This window comes from Lissotriton vulgaris, chromosome 6 (assembly GCF_964263255.1).
Source record: "Lissotriton vulgaris chromosome 6, aLisVul1.2, whole genome shotgun sequence".
Taxonomy (NCBI): domain Eukaryota; kingdom Metazoa; phylum Chordata; class Amphibia; order Caudata; family Salamandridae; genus Lissotriton; species Lissotriton vulgaris.
The window spans coordinates 264567904-264581702 of NC_141694.1; positions in this window are offsets into that span (position 1 = coordinate 264567904).

Below are 13799 nucleotides of genomic sequence, written 5' to 3' on the forward strand. Positions count from 1 at the left end.
CAGCTGCCACATTCTTTACACCTTCAATATGCCTTGCCCTGAACTCAGTGTTACTCTGCAAACCCGCCCTGACTAACTCCCTGAGCAGGCTCAGAACCAGGGGGCAGTTGGCTGACATCCCATTGACGGCCTGTACTATGGCCATGTTATCCGACCAAAAGACTACTTTCCTGTTACCCAGTCCACCCGGCCACAGGTGTAGTGCCGCCACTATGGGGAAGAGTTCCAGTACTGTTATGTTTGCGGTCACCCCTTTCTTGCGCCAGGCGTTTGGCCATCGCATGGCACACCACTCTTTACCAAAAATCACCCCAAAACCTTCCCGAACCAGATGCATCTGAAAACAAGCAAAGTTCCTGACTGCTCTCCCATGGTGCCCTCCAGATCACAGTACCATTAAAGTGCATCAAAAATTCATCCCAGATCCGCAGGTCTGCTCTCAGCCCAGGACCCAGGCGCACTAGGTTATGCTTCTTTCCAATGTTAGCCGTAGCCTTTGCGAGCCGGCGAGAGAAAACCTTGCCTGCTGGTATAACTTGTGCTGCAAAGTTCAACTTGCCCAAAAGGCTCTGAACCACCACCAATGTTGCCTTGTCCCTGCCGATCAGTGACCTAATGTCCTGCCTCAATTCGCTAACCTTGTCAGCTGGGAGCCTAGATTCCCCTTTGATGGTATCCAGTTCGATGCCCAGGAAAGTGAGTATTTGTGCCGGCCCCTCTGTCTTGCCCGGAGCCAGGGGCACACCCAAATGACCTGCCAGTACTTCAAAGGCTCGCAAACATTCCTCGCACTCCTGAGTACCCTCCCTGACAAAGAATAGGAAATCATCCAGGTAGTGTGTAACCTGGGAGATGCCATGCTTGCTGGTGAGGACCCACTGGAGGAAAGAACTGAACGCCTCAAAGTAGGCACATGAGACTGCGCAACCCATTGGCATGCAGCGGTCAAAAAAGAATTTGCCATCCCACTTGAAGCCTAACAAGTGTTGACTAGCTGGATGGACAGGCAGGAGGCGGAATGCTGATTCTATGTCAGCCTTGGCCAGCCACGCCCCCTTGCCCATCTTTCTGATCATATCAATGGCCATATCCAGTGAACAATAAGACACGGAACAAGCCCCCTCCTCCAGCCAATGGTTGACAGAATTGCCCTCCGGGTAAGATAGGTGGTGAATCAGGCGGTATGCCCCGGGCTGCTTTTTTGGCACAACTCCCAGTGGTGAAACCAAGAAATTCTCCAGTGTGGGGGGGGGGGAATGGGCCAGCCACCCTCCCCAGGTTAACTTCCTTATTGATCTTCTCGCTAACAATCTGAGGCAGCTCCCTAGCTGATTTAAAGTTTAAAGCGTCCCTGCAACCCAGTGGCCCTTTGTAAGGTATCCTGAAACCATCCACGAAACCCTCAGCCAACAACGCTTGCTCCTTCAAAAACGGGTACAGTCTGACTAAAGGAAGAAAATTCAGCAACACGATGGGGGAGGGGCCCTTGCCACCCAGTGCCCTACTGGCGTGCTCCGTCTGGTCCCTGTGCCTGGGAGGGGGGGGTTCTGGCCGTTGGTACAAGTGCTGGCTGCGTGCTGTGCACCACATTTGCTACAGTTGTGGGCAAACTTGCAGGCTCTGCCCCAGGTGCATGATCCCCCATTGAACAGTCTGCACGTTCCAGAATTGAAACGTCTCGTCCGGTCCCCTCACCCCTCCCCCGACCCCCACGAAAGGGCTGCTGAAAGGGACGCCTCGGGAACTGTTCCCATTTCTTGGTGTCTAACTCACCCTGCGCCTTGTATGGCGTGTCTCTTTTTCCGCTACCTGTCCTGCACATGTGTTTGATCCAGAGCTGGATATCCTTATGGTCCCACCCCAAGTCAGGGCAGCTGGCCATTGTTTTCCTAAAATCCTGATCATACCAGAACCAACCCATCCCCCCAGACTCCCTTGCTCCCTGTTGGATGGTGTTGGCATATTCCATCAATGCCTCACTCTGAGCGGGGTCCTTCTGCACTATCACTGCCACTAAGATGTTAAAAGCCTCAGTCCAATTCTCTATCGTCTTCTCTCGCCAACGCTGGCACCTAACTTTTTTCTCATCATCTTTCCCCCCCCATTCTCCTAGTGTCTGCACCCGCGGTGTCATGCATCAACAGTGTCAAAATAAAAATGTACTCCCTCCTCCATATTCGTTCCTTGGCCGCCTCTGGTACCTGCCGAGCCAGGGAGCAACGCCCGGATGCCAATGGAGCCTGTGTAACATTCGGCTTGGACGGCCCTACCCCGGCCGGTTGTACTGTTTCAACCTGAGCTGGGGCGGCCCCCACCGGGCCAGGTCGTGCTGATCCCGCTGAACCACCCGTGCCGCTGACTGTGATTGTTGCAGCACCCCCTGCCACACTCGCCGGGCGGGCGCCGACCCCATAGCAGGCACCTGGACGGCATTCTAAGAGGTGGCCAGGTTGACTGGCGGCGCGGCTGTTGCCAGTACTGCGACTGCAGGAACTTGCAAGCTAGCTACTGAAGGCCCATGACCGTGTGACCCTGCAGTAGAAGTTCCCTGTTGAGCCCACACTTGCACCACCGGATCAGAGGTTGTAGGAGCGGGGGGGGGGGGTGCCATACCTTTCTGCACTGCCGCCACATCATCTAAACGTTTTTGGAAGAGTGCCATTAATCCCAACATTTCGTCCATGGCCTTACCCATTTGGGCCAAGTCTGTTAGGCCCGCGGCCGTCTCATGCACCACGGTAGGTGTCACAGTCAATTCGGCGGGCCTCGTCGCAGGGGGCAGTGGCGTCGATCAGGGTTCCTTTCGCGATGGCTCGGCCGGGAATTCTTTGCATGTGTGCTTTCGCTTCCGAGTGGACCTTCGTGACGCTTTGCCTGAGGGACCCGCCGCGTCCTCGGGGGTGGGGGCACTAGTTCGTCCAGCGTCCTCTTGCCTACGCGCCTCGATGAAGCCCTGGGCCCACGCTGGCCCCTTCGCCTGTGCCACGGCCAAAAATTCTGCCCACAGCCCTTCTTGTGGTAGCGTGGCACCGCGAGTGCCCATAACAGTGGCTTCTACCCTTGCGGGTTCCTGATGGTATCCTTTTTAATTGTACAGCGGCTGCCAGTCCTTCCGCAGTGTCCCCGGGCGCGACCTCGCGATTCAACGATGATCAGATGACGCGAGACGACACGGAACAGAGCAGAGCCGCGGGAAAAACCAAGCAGGAGAGAGGCCGAGCTATGGCTGCTGCCGTATAAGTAGCGGGGGCGCCCCTCCTCCCCCAGGTGAGCCCTCCCCCTTGGCCAGTGAGAGGTGGACGCAGGGAGGGGCGCTGATAGGTAGGCTCGCTAGCCGGGTGGGACTAAAGTGCTGCCCCGTCCATGTTCCCCTGCGGGTCACGCGGTCAGCGGCATTTTGCACGCGCCGCATCTGTTTGAAGATGTGCCGAAGATGCGCCGCAGTGCAAACAGGGAAAGTGCGCCCTATTCATACAAGGGCCTCAGAGAGCTAATCTCTGAAACCAAATCCCACCTGATCTCAGAGCTCAGTTTACGATCTGATCTCTTAAACAAGCAGTTCAAAACATGGCTTTTCCCTTTTTAAAGCTCGTGAATTACATTGTTTCTTAAGCAGCTGGTTAGTGCGATGAGACACCTCTGACTGTATATGCACTTTATGAAAATAATAGAAGTAAACAAATAAATACATGAATTTCTGAAAATATTTTATCATGATAAAATAAATGACTAATGAGAAATGTTAATCAATCATGAATGTGTCGATTTCAGAGTTTTAATCCCAATCCGTGTTTTTTTTGTTTTGTTTTGTGCAGAAACTGGAAAAAAACGGCAAGACCATTTATCTAGTTTGTATTTAGAGAACAAAGCCGGTGCTGATGCACTTTGGATGGCTGTGCAGGTACATGTTAAAAAAGTAAAAATACAGCAAACTTATAATATTGTTAAACTGAGATAGCATCCCGTTTGATTAATAGGTAAACATTTACAAACACATGTTAAATGATGTGGTTGATGGCATGTAGTTTTTTTTAATCAAGATTTTAATTATGTAGTTGAATGGATCTTTCCATTCCATTCGATCTTCAATGAACTTCGCAAATGTTCAATGTCAACGGCATGTCACATCTTTGCCTTCTAAAACCTCTAAACAGTGAGCAATAAGATAACTGAATAGCTTTCGGTTCATGAAATGACTAAATTAGTTATTTTAGTTCTTGCTCAAGTGTATCTATAAACAAAATAGTTAAGTGACTGGTTCTTCTTTTCCAATGCTCCCAACTGCACAATATGAATTCTACTGCCCGAGCCAGTATTATCTGATCACTTGCTAGCTTCTTCCAGTAAAAGAAGCATTAATCCATTAGTACTTATTTTTCATCCAGCTTTTCGACTCACAATTTCCTCTTTACAAGGCTGAAGCTGGCTGTGAGAGTTCCTTTTAATATCCCTGTTACTTAATGAGACACACTAGCACTAAGGTCCAAAAAACTGCACTGTCTTTTAAAATCCTGGCAACTACACGCTCTTCTTGTACTTCCAAAATAATAAATTAGTAAGTCTGAGTTCCAAACTTCTTCCTTCATCAATATGTACAATGTCAGAATTGTGCCTGTTTCAGAAGCATCTGCAGCTAAGGGACTAATGGACTAAGCCTAGGTTACATTCTAGTTGGTGTTTTTTCACACTGTTTGGTTTGCGAGTTGTGTTCATTTTTTGAAATGTGACTAGTGTGCTGATCAACCACACTGCAAAATGGCCGTTTACAGAAGTTCAACATGTGTAATGGGACCCCCTCAGCATTAACACACATAATTTGATTTTGACGAGATCATTGTTGAGTCACCAATCTATGACACAACTTGTCAAGGCATTCCGATTTTACACATGACGGCTTGGACATGACCCCCGTCTTCAATGCACCTTGGGAACTTTCCATCACTAACCAATTATGTGAATTTACTATCCCGTTGTCATTTGACACTTACAATATGGCCGCCGCAATGCAGTCCGTCGTCTATTATTATGACGCCATGCTCTCGCGTCTTTCTTCGCCGCTTCCGCGCTAATTGTGTCTAATTAGGGAGAGTATAAGAGTAGGCAGACGCCAACACTACTCCACGGAGGGTCCCGGACACGCGGAGAGGCTTGGATGCTACCAACCGGACACTAAGGTAAATTCGACAGAAAGCTGTCTTACTCAGAGGAGTATAGAGCAGTTTCCCCTGTAAACCCTTAGATGTAATCTCCTTCACGGCGTAATATCTCCGACTTTCACAGCAGGCTTCATCTTTTGCTGTATCTACATTTGGTTACCCTTGGAATGTGGAACGCCTCTATTGATCGGTCACCATATGTAGTTTGCCATATATTTTTTCGGCGTATGTGCAACTTGTTCTCCATTTCCGAGTATAGAGCAGTTTCCCCCGTAGACCCTTAAATGTAATCTCGTTCACGGCGCAATATCGCCGACTTTTACAGCAGGTTTCACCTTTTGCTGTATCTACACTTGGTTACCCGTGGAATGTGGACCTCGGATATGGATCAGCCACCATAAGTAGTTTTCCATATATTTTTTCGGCGTATGTGCAACTTGTTCCCCATTTCCGATATGCCCGTTAATCTTACTCACACTTATGCCCGAGTACTTTATTATATGCACTCTACTTTTGTTTTGCAGGGCGGAGGTGGCTAATCAACTTCAAATCATTTCTTGGATTAACTACACATTTGTTACAATCCACCTTTACTAAAAAGTAAGTTGCCATGTAACCCTTCTGGTCCTTCCACTTCTCTAATATATCGACAATGTTGAGGACCCCCTTTTACAGCCGTACTGGTATCTCTCTTCTTGTCATCAGAGTTTGAATCTACACAAAAGTTTACCCTCTACGTGGACTGGAACCCTCTCCTTGTTTTTATGAGATAAGAGTATCCTCCCAGAATCCCAACCGATACGTCAACAACTTGCCCATTTCGGTATGTTCTACTAAACATTTACTATCAGGGGTCTAGCCGTCTCACAGTATTGAGGTTTACCTCGTTTAGAATAACCATGACATAGGCTATTACATATTTCTCTTGTAGCCTCCAAACCAGTAATTGGTTTCCAAGACATTAAGATGAAGTTTTGAGGGTCACCTAGCACATCGGACCTGACATTATGGGTAAGCCTATGAAACAAGGACTACGCACACATGCAAACCAGTCTCTCTTTTTTACTATCACCTACCTTAACTTCCTACCTTGGTTCCCCCACAGAAATGATGCAACCTATGTGACCTTAGCCTCTAACTCTTAAAAGAAAACTCGATCTAGTGATAGCTGATCTCTTTCACTCGTAAGTACTGTTATCTGACTGGACATGCCTTTAAATGTAATAACAACTTATGCAATATGGGAATCTCCCAGCTTACTTGATTTCCCATATTTATTAGTTATCCAGTGTCAGCATTTCTTGCGCATGTATGACTTGGCTCCTTTGCTTGTTATTCCATATCGTAGATTTATTCTTTAACTACAGTGATGAGCCCTGGGTTCTAACCCAACAGTATATGCATTAATGTTTTTTTGTACATAGTTTTTTGGTGTATGTGCTAGTGACAGAGATTTATATATGTATTTATTTCTTTTTTAGGCCAAAACTCCTCTTGTTTGATCCCCTGATATCTTCACTTTTTTGGTCAAGAAGGTCCTGATGAAGGTGGCTTGCCCACCGAAACGCGCGTAGACCCGCTACAAGGGCCAACAATTACACCTTGGTGCCCTTGGACCATATTAGCATAGTCATCTTGCTATTTGGAATCCAGTTCCTTCTCCATTCTTGTATGTGGTATGAATGTAGAATGATTGTTAGCACGTGAGTGAGGTGTGGTGCATGATTGCTTTTCAGGGGACCTGTTAATTTGCTGTTGTTTTTATGACTGTCTTGTGCTCTTTATGAAATTTCTCAATTAATCTATGTATTACCTATTAAAAAAGGTTTCTTTTGTTGAATAATAATATTTATATGAACTTATACCTAGAAACATTTTTTTGAAAAAAGAATAAATAAATATTTTTCTAAATGAACTTTGTTTGCACTTTACCTTCTGTCACTGCCCCTTGTGATTACTTAGAGATGTATACACGTTATTGAATCATACGGCCACTGTAGGAACACCCCTCTTGTTTTGCGTTTACAGAAGTTCATAAATATTTCTGCCTCGTTAATATGTATGAGCCAAAGCACAGAGGCAGAACGTGCATTTGCGCTATGGTTAAAAAAACAAGGGGGCACATTAGCAAGAACCTCGTTAAAATTATCGCCGGTTAGATGTGCAGGACATCTAACCTGGACTTCTATTGGAATTCTGTAATGCATATTAGCAAGCCCATTATTGCCGTTTTACCAGCAGTTTCCTGCCGCTAAAACTACGATAATTTTAACGAGGTTCTTGCTAATATGCCTCAAGATCCTTCAACAAAAAAGAAGAAACAATTGTTCCATCTTGAGCGAAGATCGATGACTAAAACTATGCGACAGAGTGGCCATCATCAATACACACTAAAATGCAATGCAAAACCAACCTCACCTTGAATTCCTCAAAATAGCTTTCACCATCCAACACCACCTGTCTACACAAATTGGGGGGTCTCGACAGACAACGGAATATGATTTATTTATTTATTTAGTTTTCCCTATTCCGTTGTGTCGACTTACCCCTTCCCAACACACCCCTGCCCTGCCGCCTCACCGCACTTACCTGCACGGACCGCCGCTGCTAAAAAAATAGAATCTAAATAAATACAAGGGCAACTTCAAATCGAATCGCTAAACCAATCCTTACAACAAAGTACTTGAACTACACCATCTTTCTCATCTATCCTTAAGCTCAACAAACAACAAGAAACATTTTTGAGACACTCCTACTCAAGTTAACTGGCTTAACCATTCCTTGTACCTTCCAAGAATCAGCTAATTTCGCTCACACTTGTCCATTTTAGGCAAGTGAACAGAGAGTGTAAAGCCATCACGGAATACAAGGACAGTCTTCTCCTACCAATTACCATAGATCTTTCAGCATACATGCACTCATGAATATACAATGATGCAGCATACTCTCATAAGAATATACAATAATGCAGCATATACATTTGTTAATTCTACGGTCCCTCTTACACTAAAATGATTTCCACCTGGTTCAAGGAGTTTCCCTTCAGAGAATACCCAATCGAAATACTGAAAAATCCTGGCTGCTCCTAAAATACTCCAATATTTGGACTAAATTAAAAACCTTAAGAACAGAGTACAAGAAATCAACTATGAATATCAAAGCAAATTACGTCCTAGAGTAGGTCACTACCTCCTCAAACCCCAGAGGTCTCTTTTCAAATACATCCACATATCAAATTCTTATCAAAACAGAAGGCGGCTCTGCTGGAAAGACACAATGAATTTTTATTTTTATGGACCACGTTGGCAGCATAAGAGAAAAGATCCCACCTAACCAGTCTCCATTTATAAAAATAGCAATGTAGTTCAAGCCTACAAGTTACTGCCATGTCCTCCTGCCAGTGAAGATCTAGAAGTCACATTTCTACTTCTTTGTACTTGCATGGAACAAAATGTTCAAGGTCTCAATCACATTAAGGAATCTTACACAACTCCTACAAATAGGCAAGTTAAGCCTCATCCTAAAAAGTCCGCTGTGGACCCAAACTTATAATCCAACTGTAGACCACATGCAATTTACAGTGAATGTGCAAAGTTTATGAGCGCTTTGTCTACCCTACATCAATTACAACATCTTCTAGCAGACCATCAGTCTGGATTCCGAGTTCTTTGAAAAACCTACATCAATGACAGCAATGACTGGCAGCCCATCAGTCCACATCCCAAGCCAGCTTCAGGACTGAAACTGTGATAGTCATAGTTTGATGGATGGTGCACACTCACGACTACACACTTTTCAGAATCTGAAAGCAAACCTTGACCCTGGATAACCAGAGGCTGTTTCACTCTTTAAAGCATAGAATGAGCCCCAGCATTGTACTCCTAAAACAGTTATTCTCTTTCTTCCAGTGCCCTTCAAGGATGCTGATTAGCATGTGCATCTCAAAAATCTTATCTATACAAAGTGGTGTCTATCTGGGATTCATACCTTTTCTAAGAACTTTCACAATATACCTGTGTGGAAACTGGGTTACTGGTTGAGGAGGGTGAAACCATTCTCAAGTACCAACCACAATTCTTCTAAGGTTGAGGACACAAGCCTACCCTAAATTAACATGTGCTCAACCCTCGGGTAGATTGGCACAGAGCAGTCAGGTTTAACTCAGAGGCAATGTGCAAAGTATTTGTGCAACACTTCAAACAGTAACTATGTGAAATCTCACCACAAGTGGATTGCAATTTTTAATAAATGAGACCAAAAAGACAAAAGCTGAATCAGTAGAATTGGAGATGTGTAATTTTAGTGAAAATATTGCCAAAAGTGTAAAAGTGCAAACTGTGGATATCTGGTTGCGCCAGACTAGAAAAAGTCACAAGTTCAGGCTGACTGCGATAGAGCATGTCTACATGGACACAGCTAGGCCCGTTGAACAAAGTACATTAAATCCAGATTTTCAGAGCATTGCGAGGATCTGCATCAAAGGTGGGGCACGGAGCCAAAGTGATTCGTCGGTTACGAGTTGCGGTGAGTCTGTGATGTGAGTTCCTGTGTCGTCGCTGAGGATCCCATTGACAAGGGCCTGCGATGTGGAGTACGGCATTGAAGATGCCTTGCGGGTGGTGCGTTGGTTCCCGGAAGCTGCAGGGCTGCTATGCGGCATCCAGCATCATTGTTGAGGCTGCCGTCGACAAGGGTTGCGAGGGCCTGCTCTGCAGATGCATCACATAGTGGCAGTTCTGATGCGTAAATGGGCTGGGATGTGGGTCTATGCGACAGTTCCGATCCACGCAGCAGCAGTGATGCATTGATTGTATTCAGGGTTGCGCCCCACAGCAGAAGAGATGTGTCGATTCTGCTGGAACCATAGAGGCTGTCTGAGCACCTTAGGCCCACTTCCTAGAGTCCAGGACTAGGGCGGCACCACTTGGCAGGGTAGACTCTCAAATGGCGGAGTCCAGGTGCTGGGTCGAGGTGGTTGGAGCCTTCTATCCCTGAGTCTCAAGTCAGAAGGCCAGCCAGGTAGCTCTTGGTGTCACTTTGGGGACCTCAGTTCAACAGATACCGGCCCAGGCCCTCACATCCAGGCAAGAGGGCAGCAGGTAAACACAGTAAGGCAGCAGTCCAGCAAGGAAGTAGTCCAGTAGGGCAGCAGTCCAGCAGAGTGGCAGTTCTTCAGCAGCATAGCAGTCCCTCTTCCTGGCAGAGTATCCAAAGGTCCAGAAGTGTGCTGAAGACTTGGTGTCTAAGGTCTGGTATTTATACCTATTTTTGCCTTTGAAGTAGGGAAAACGCTTCTAGAGTTTCCCTTTAAAGTCCCAGGCATCCTACCTTCCCTGCCTTGGCACCAGACTAACTATGCAGCCATTTGTATGGAGAAAGAGCACAGCCTGTTTGATTGTAAGTAGCGCTGAGTTCCGCTCCACCCTCCCATCCTGCCAGTCATTGCCCATCCAGGCACACCTAAGCTCTCTACTGTGTGTGGCTATCTAGGATGAATACACAAAGGCCAACTGTCAGCCACACCCAGTCATGACATCAAGAGATAGCCTAACTGCACTAAATGGCTAAGTTAGGAAAATGCCAACTTTATAAACTGAGAAATTGACTAGGGAGGAACAGTCCTAGACAGAGTGTGCACGACCGAATGCACTCAGAAGTGAGTGTATTATCAAATTACACATCAGTCATAATACAATTTAGGAATATTATAGTAAGTACTCAGCATAAACAAAAAACATTTTTCAATGTGTCTACAAATCAAAACAAAACAATGACTTTGTCTGTCATTTTCACTGCGCTTGTTATTATTCCGAAGCACAGTTCATTATTGTGTGCAACTTCAATGACAATGGACATATTCCTGACAATCATGAAGTAGATCATTCCCATTGCATTTCAGGTGTATTAGATGCCCTTCGTGAGGGGAAAACTACAACAAAGCATGTACACAATGAATTTGAGTTATCACTTACATCATGACTAAAAGCAATAGTTGTACTGGCCTATATTGTCCGGGATAGGATAAAAAGGTATAAAGATTGAAAGAGCAGATGTTATATGAGCCAACCATGTGATACCACCAAAAAATGAGAAACAAGATTCAATAGAAAAGTACCACATCCCCATTCAAATGAAATAAATTGCTGGTACTATTGATAGAGTACCACACCCATGGCATGCTTAGCGTCGCTAATCTTTCTGCTGTAGTAAGTGCCCATAGTGAATTCCTAGGCACACTAAAACCATGAATGTTACCCATGTACTTCCACTTGTCTCTAGGAGATCAACATGGTGTCAAGCAGTAATCCATAGCCTACAGACTCTCCTGCTCCTCCAGCTGAAGATATTAAAAGAACGCTAAAAAATGTGCCGTCCTCATTCTAAAATACAGAAAAATAGACTATAGTGCAACTCACTCCAAGTCTGGACATTGCAAACCCCCAACCGCCTATCGTAACTCTCACCTGCAGCCTGATTGCCCAATACTGAAGGAAATCTTGGTGCTAGGTAATGATTGTTGTCAATTAAATCTCCGTAATTCCACCTGCGTAAAATACAAACAGATTGTAAACATGCGTTCCGGCACACACCCTACCCACTAGCCTTTTAATCGGCTGCTATAGAAAAGAAGAAAAACAGGAATCAAGAAGGACTTTTAAGTGCCATAAGACCCAATCGAATGTGAAATACGGTATAGTGATGCTGTAAGAAATAAGATTGAGATCAAAAACAAGAATAACTGCATGTGGTTCTGGCTGACATCGTGTAATACCTGGATCAAAGAGCTCAGACATATCTTCCTACATATGCTAAGAAGTAAAAACCTGCAGAACAAAGAGACTGTGCCCTTTCTTACATAGAGTGAGCATGGAATTACAGAAACGTATTTTAACAATGATTAACTCTTGACATATTGTTAATATGCTTGTACATAATCTGTTCTCTTTGAGTTAAGATCAAATAACAGCAGATCCACATGAATCCCCCTTATATTGCTTCAACAGGTGACTTCATTGCTCACTATGTGGTATTTACAGTAATGTGTGTTGCTCTGTTAAACCAAGGAAAAACAATGAATAGAAAAATTAATGAATAAAAATTTAATAGTACACAGAATGGTGGTTCCCTTCGTAAATTGACAAGAAATAGTGAAGACAAACAAATAAACTATACATCAGGGTGTCATCTCCCCCTAGTGTACCTCATACCACATGTCATGTATAAAGTTCTTATATTGCCCTTTCGAATAATGAAAATCAAGCACAGTCACAAGGTTCGTTCTAAAGAAAACAAGAGAACTCTAATTTGTCATTTAACCCCTTTGGGGCCATGGTATCCGAATACCGAATCGAGAAAGTCTCCCTCTGCGTGATGTATTTTGACATATCTCTATCATTTTGGTTCATTACTGTCTCTAGTACTGTGAAACTTAGCTGGGCTATGGTGTGGTGTGCATTGTTCCAATGACTAGCTAATCGCAAGCTCAATACTCTGATTCTAATCCTGCTCTTGTGTTCAGTTATACGAGTCCTTTCTGTCTTCCCTACATAGTACAGAGCACTCAGGCAACACATTGTATAAATTACATTCTGTGTGTTGCAGTTTGCAGTAAACCGCAATTTTATAGGTTTTCCTGACCATGGATGTGATATGGATGTACCTGTGAGAACATTTTTGCAATGTGAGCAATTATATCATTTTAGCATACCCTTGTGCTGCTCCGTTTTATTGCTAGTTTTCTTCGTGAGTGACTCCTGAAGATTATTGGACATGTTTTATATGCAAAAATGGGAGGATCCTGAAAAAGATTGCCAAAGTCAGGTTGTGCTTGCAACAGATCCCAACTGTGCAAAAACATTTTCTTGATGGCTGGTGACTGAGTTGAAAATGTGGACACAAACACTTCTCTTTTGCTTTGAGGTTTTTTTTTCTTCACCAATAACGTCTCTCTCGAGATCCCCCCTGCCCTTCTGGCTGATGCTTTCACAATCTCAATAGGATTCCCCCAGTCCAAGAAACTCTTTTCTCTTTTTTGATGCTGCTAATGCTTCTTTATACTGAAAACTGTTCGATGGAATGTGCTTAATCCGCAAGAATTGTGAAAAAAGGGAGATTTTTTTAAAGTCTCAGGATGGAAGCTGCTGAAAAGTAGTGCGTTATTGCGGTCCGTGGGTTATTGTACACCCCTGGGGTGATTTCTGTGTCATGCAATTCCACACTGTCATCCAGGAATGAAACTCCTAGTCTGTCCAGTGTGTATGTGAACTGCATTCTGGGATTTATGTCATTCAACCCAACTAACTTGCTTTCCAAATCTTGTTTCATGTCCTGCCATATGATCAATATATTGTAATTCAACACATTTTCTTATGTGTTTAAATGTAATCTATTTCCATTAATTATAGTTTAATTATTAGTGTTGTTGCATTTGTTTTTATTGTGTTCTACGTTTAAAGTAAATACACAGAACTGAACTCATATTAATATTCAATGTAAAATATTTTTTATATTTATGTATTTATTTTTGAGTTAAATAATTGCTTAAATGTCCCTTAAACTTTACCAAAGGGAGATTCTGCAGTCGGGATAGAGCTCTACATATGATAAAGTATAGTAAAAAATACAAAAAGTTACTTATCTGAA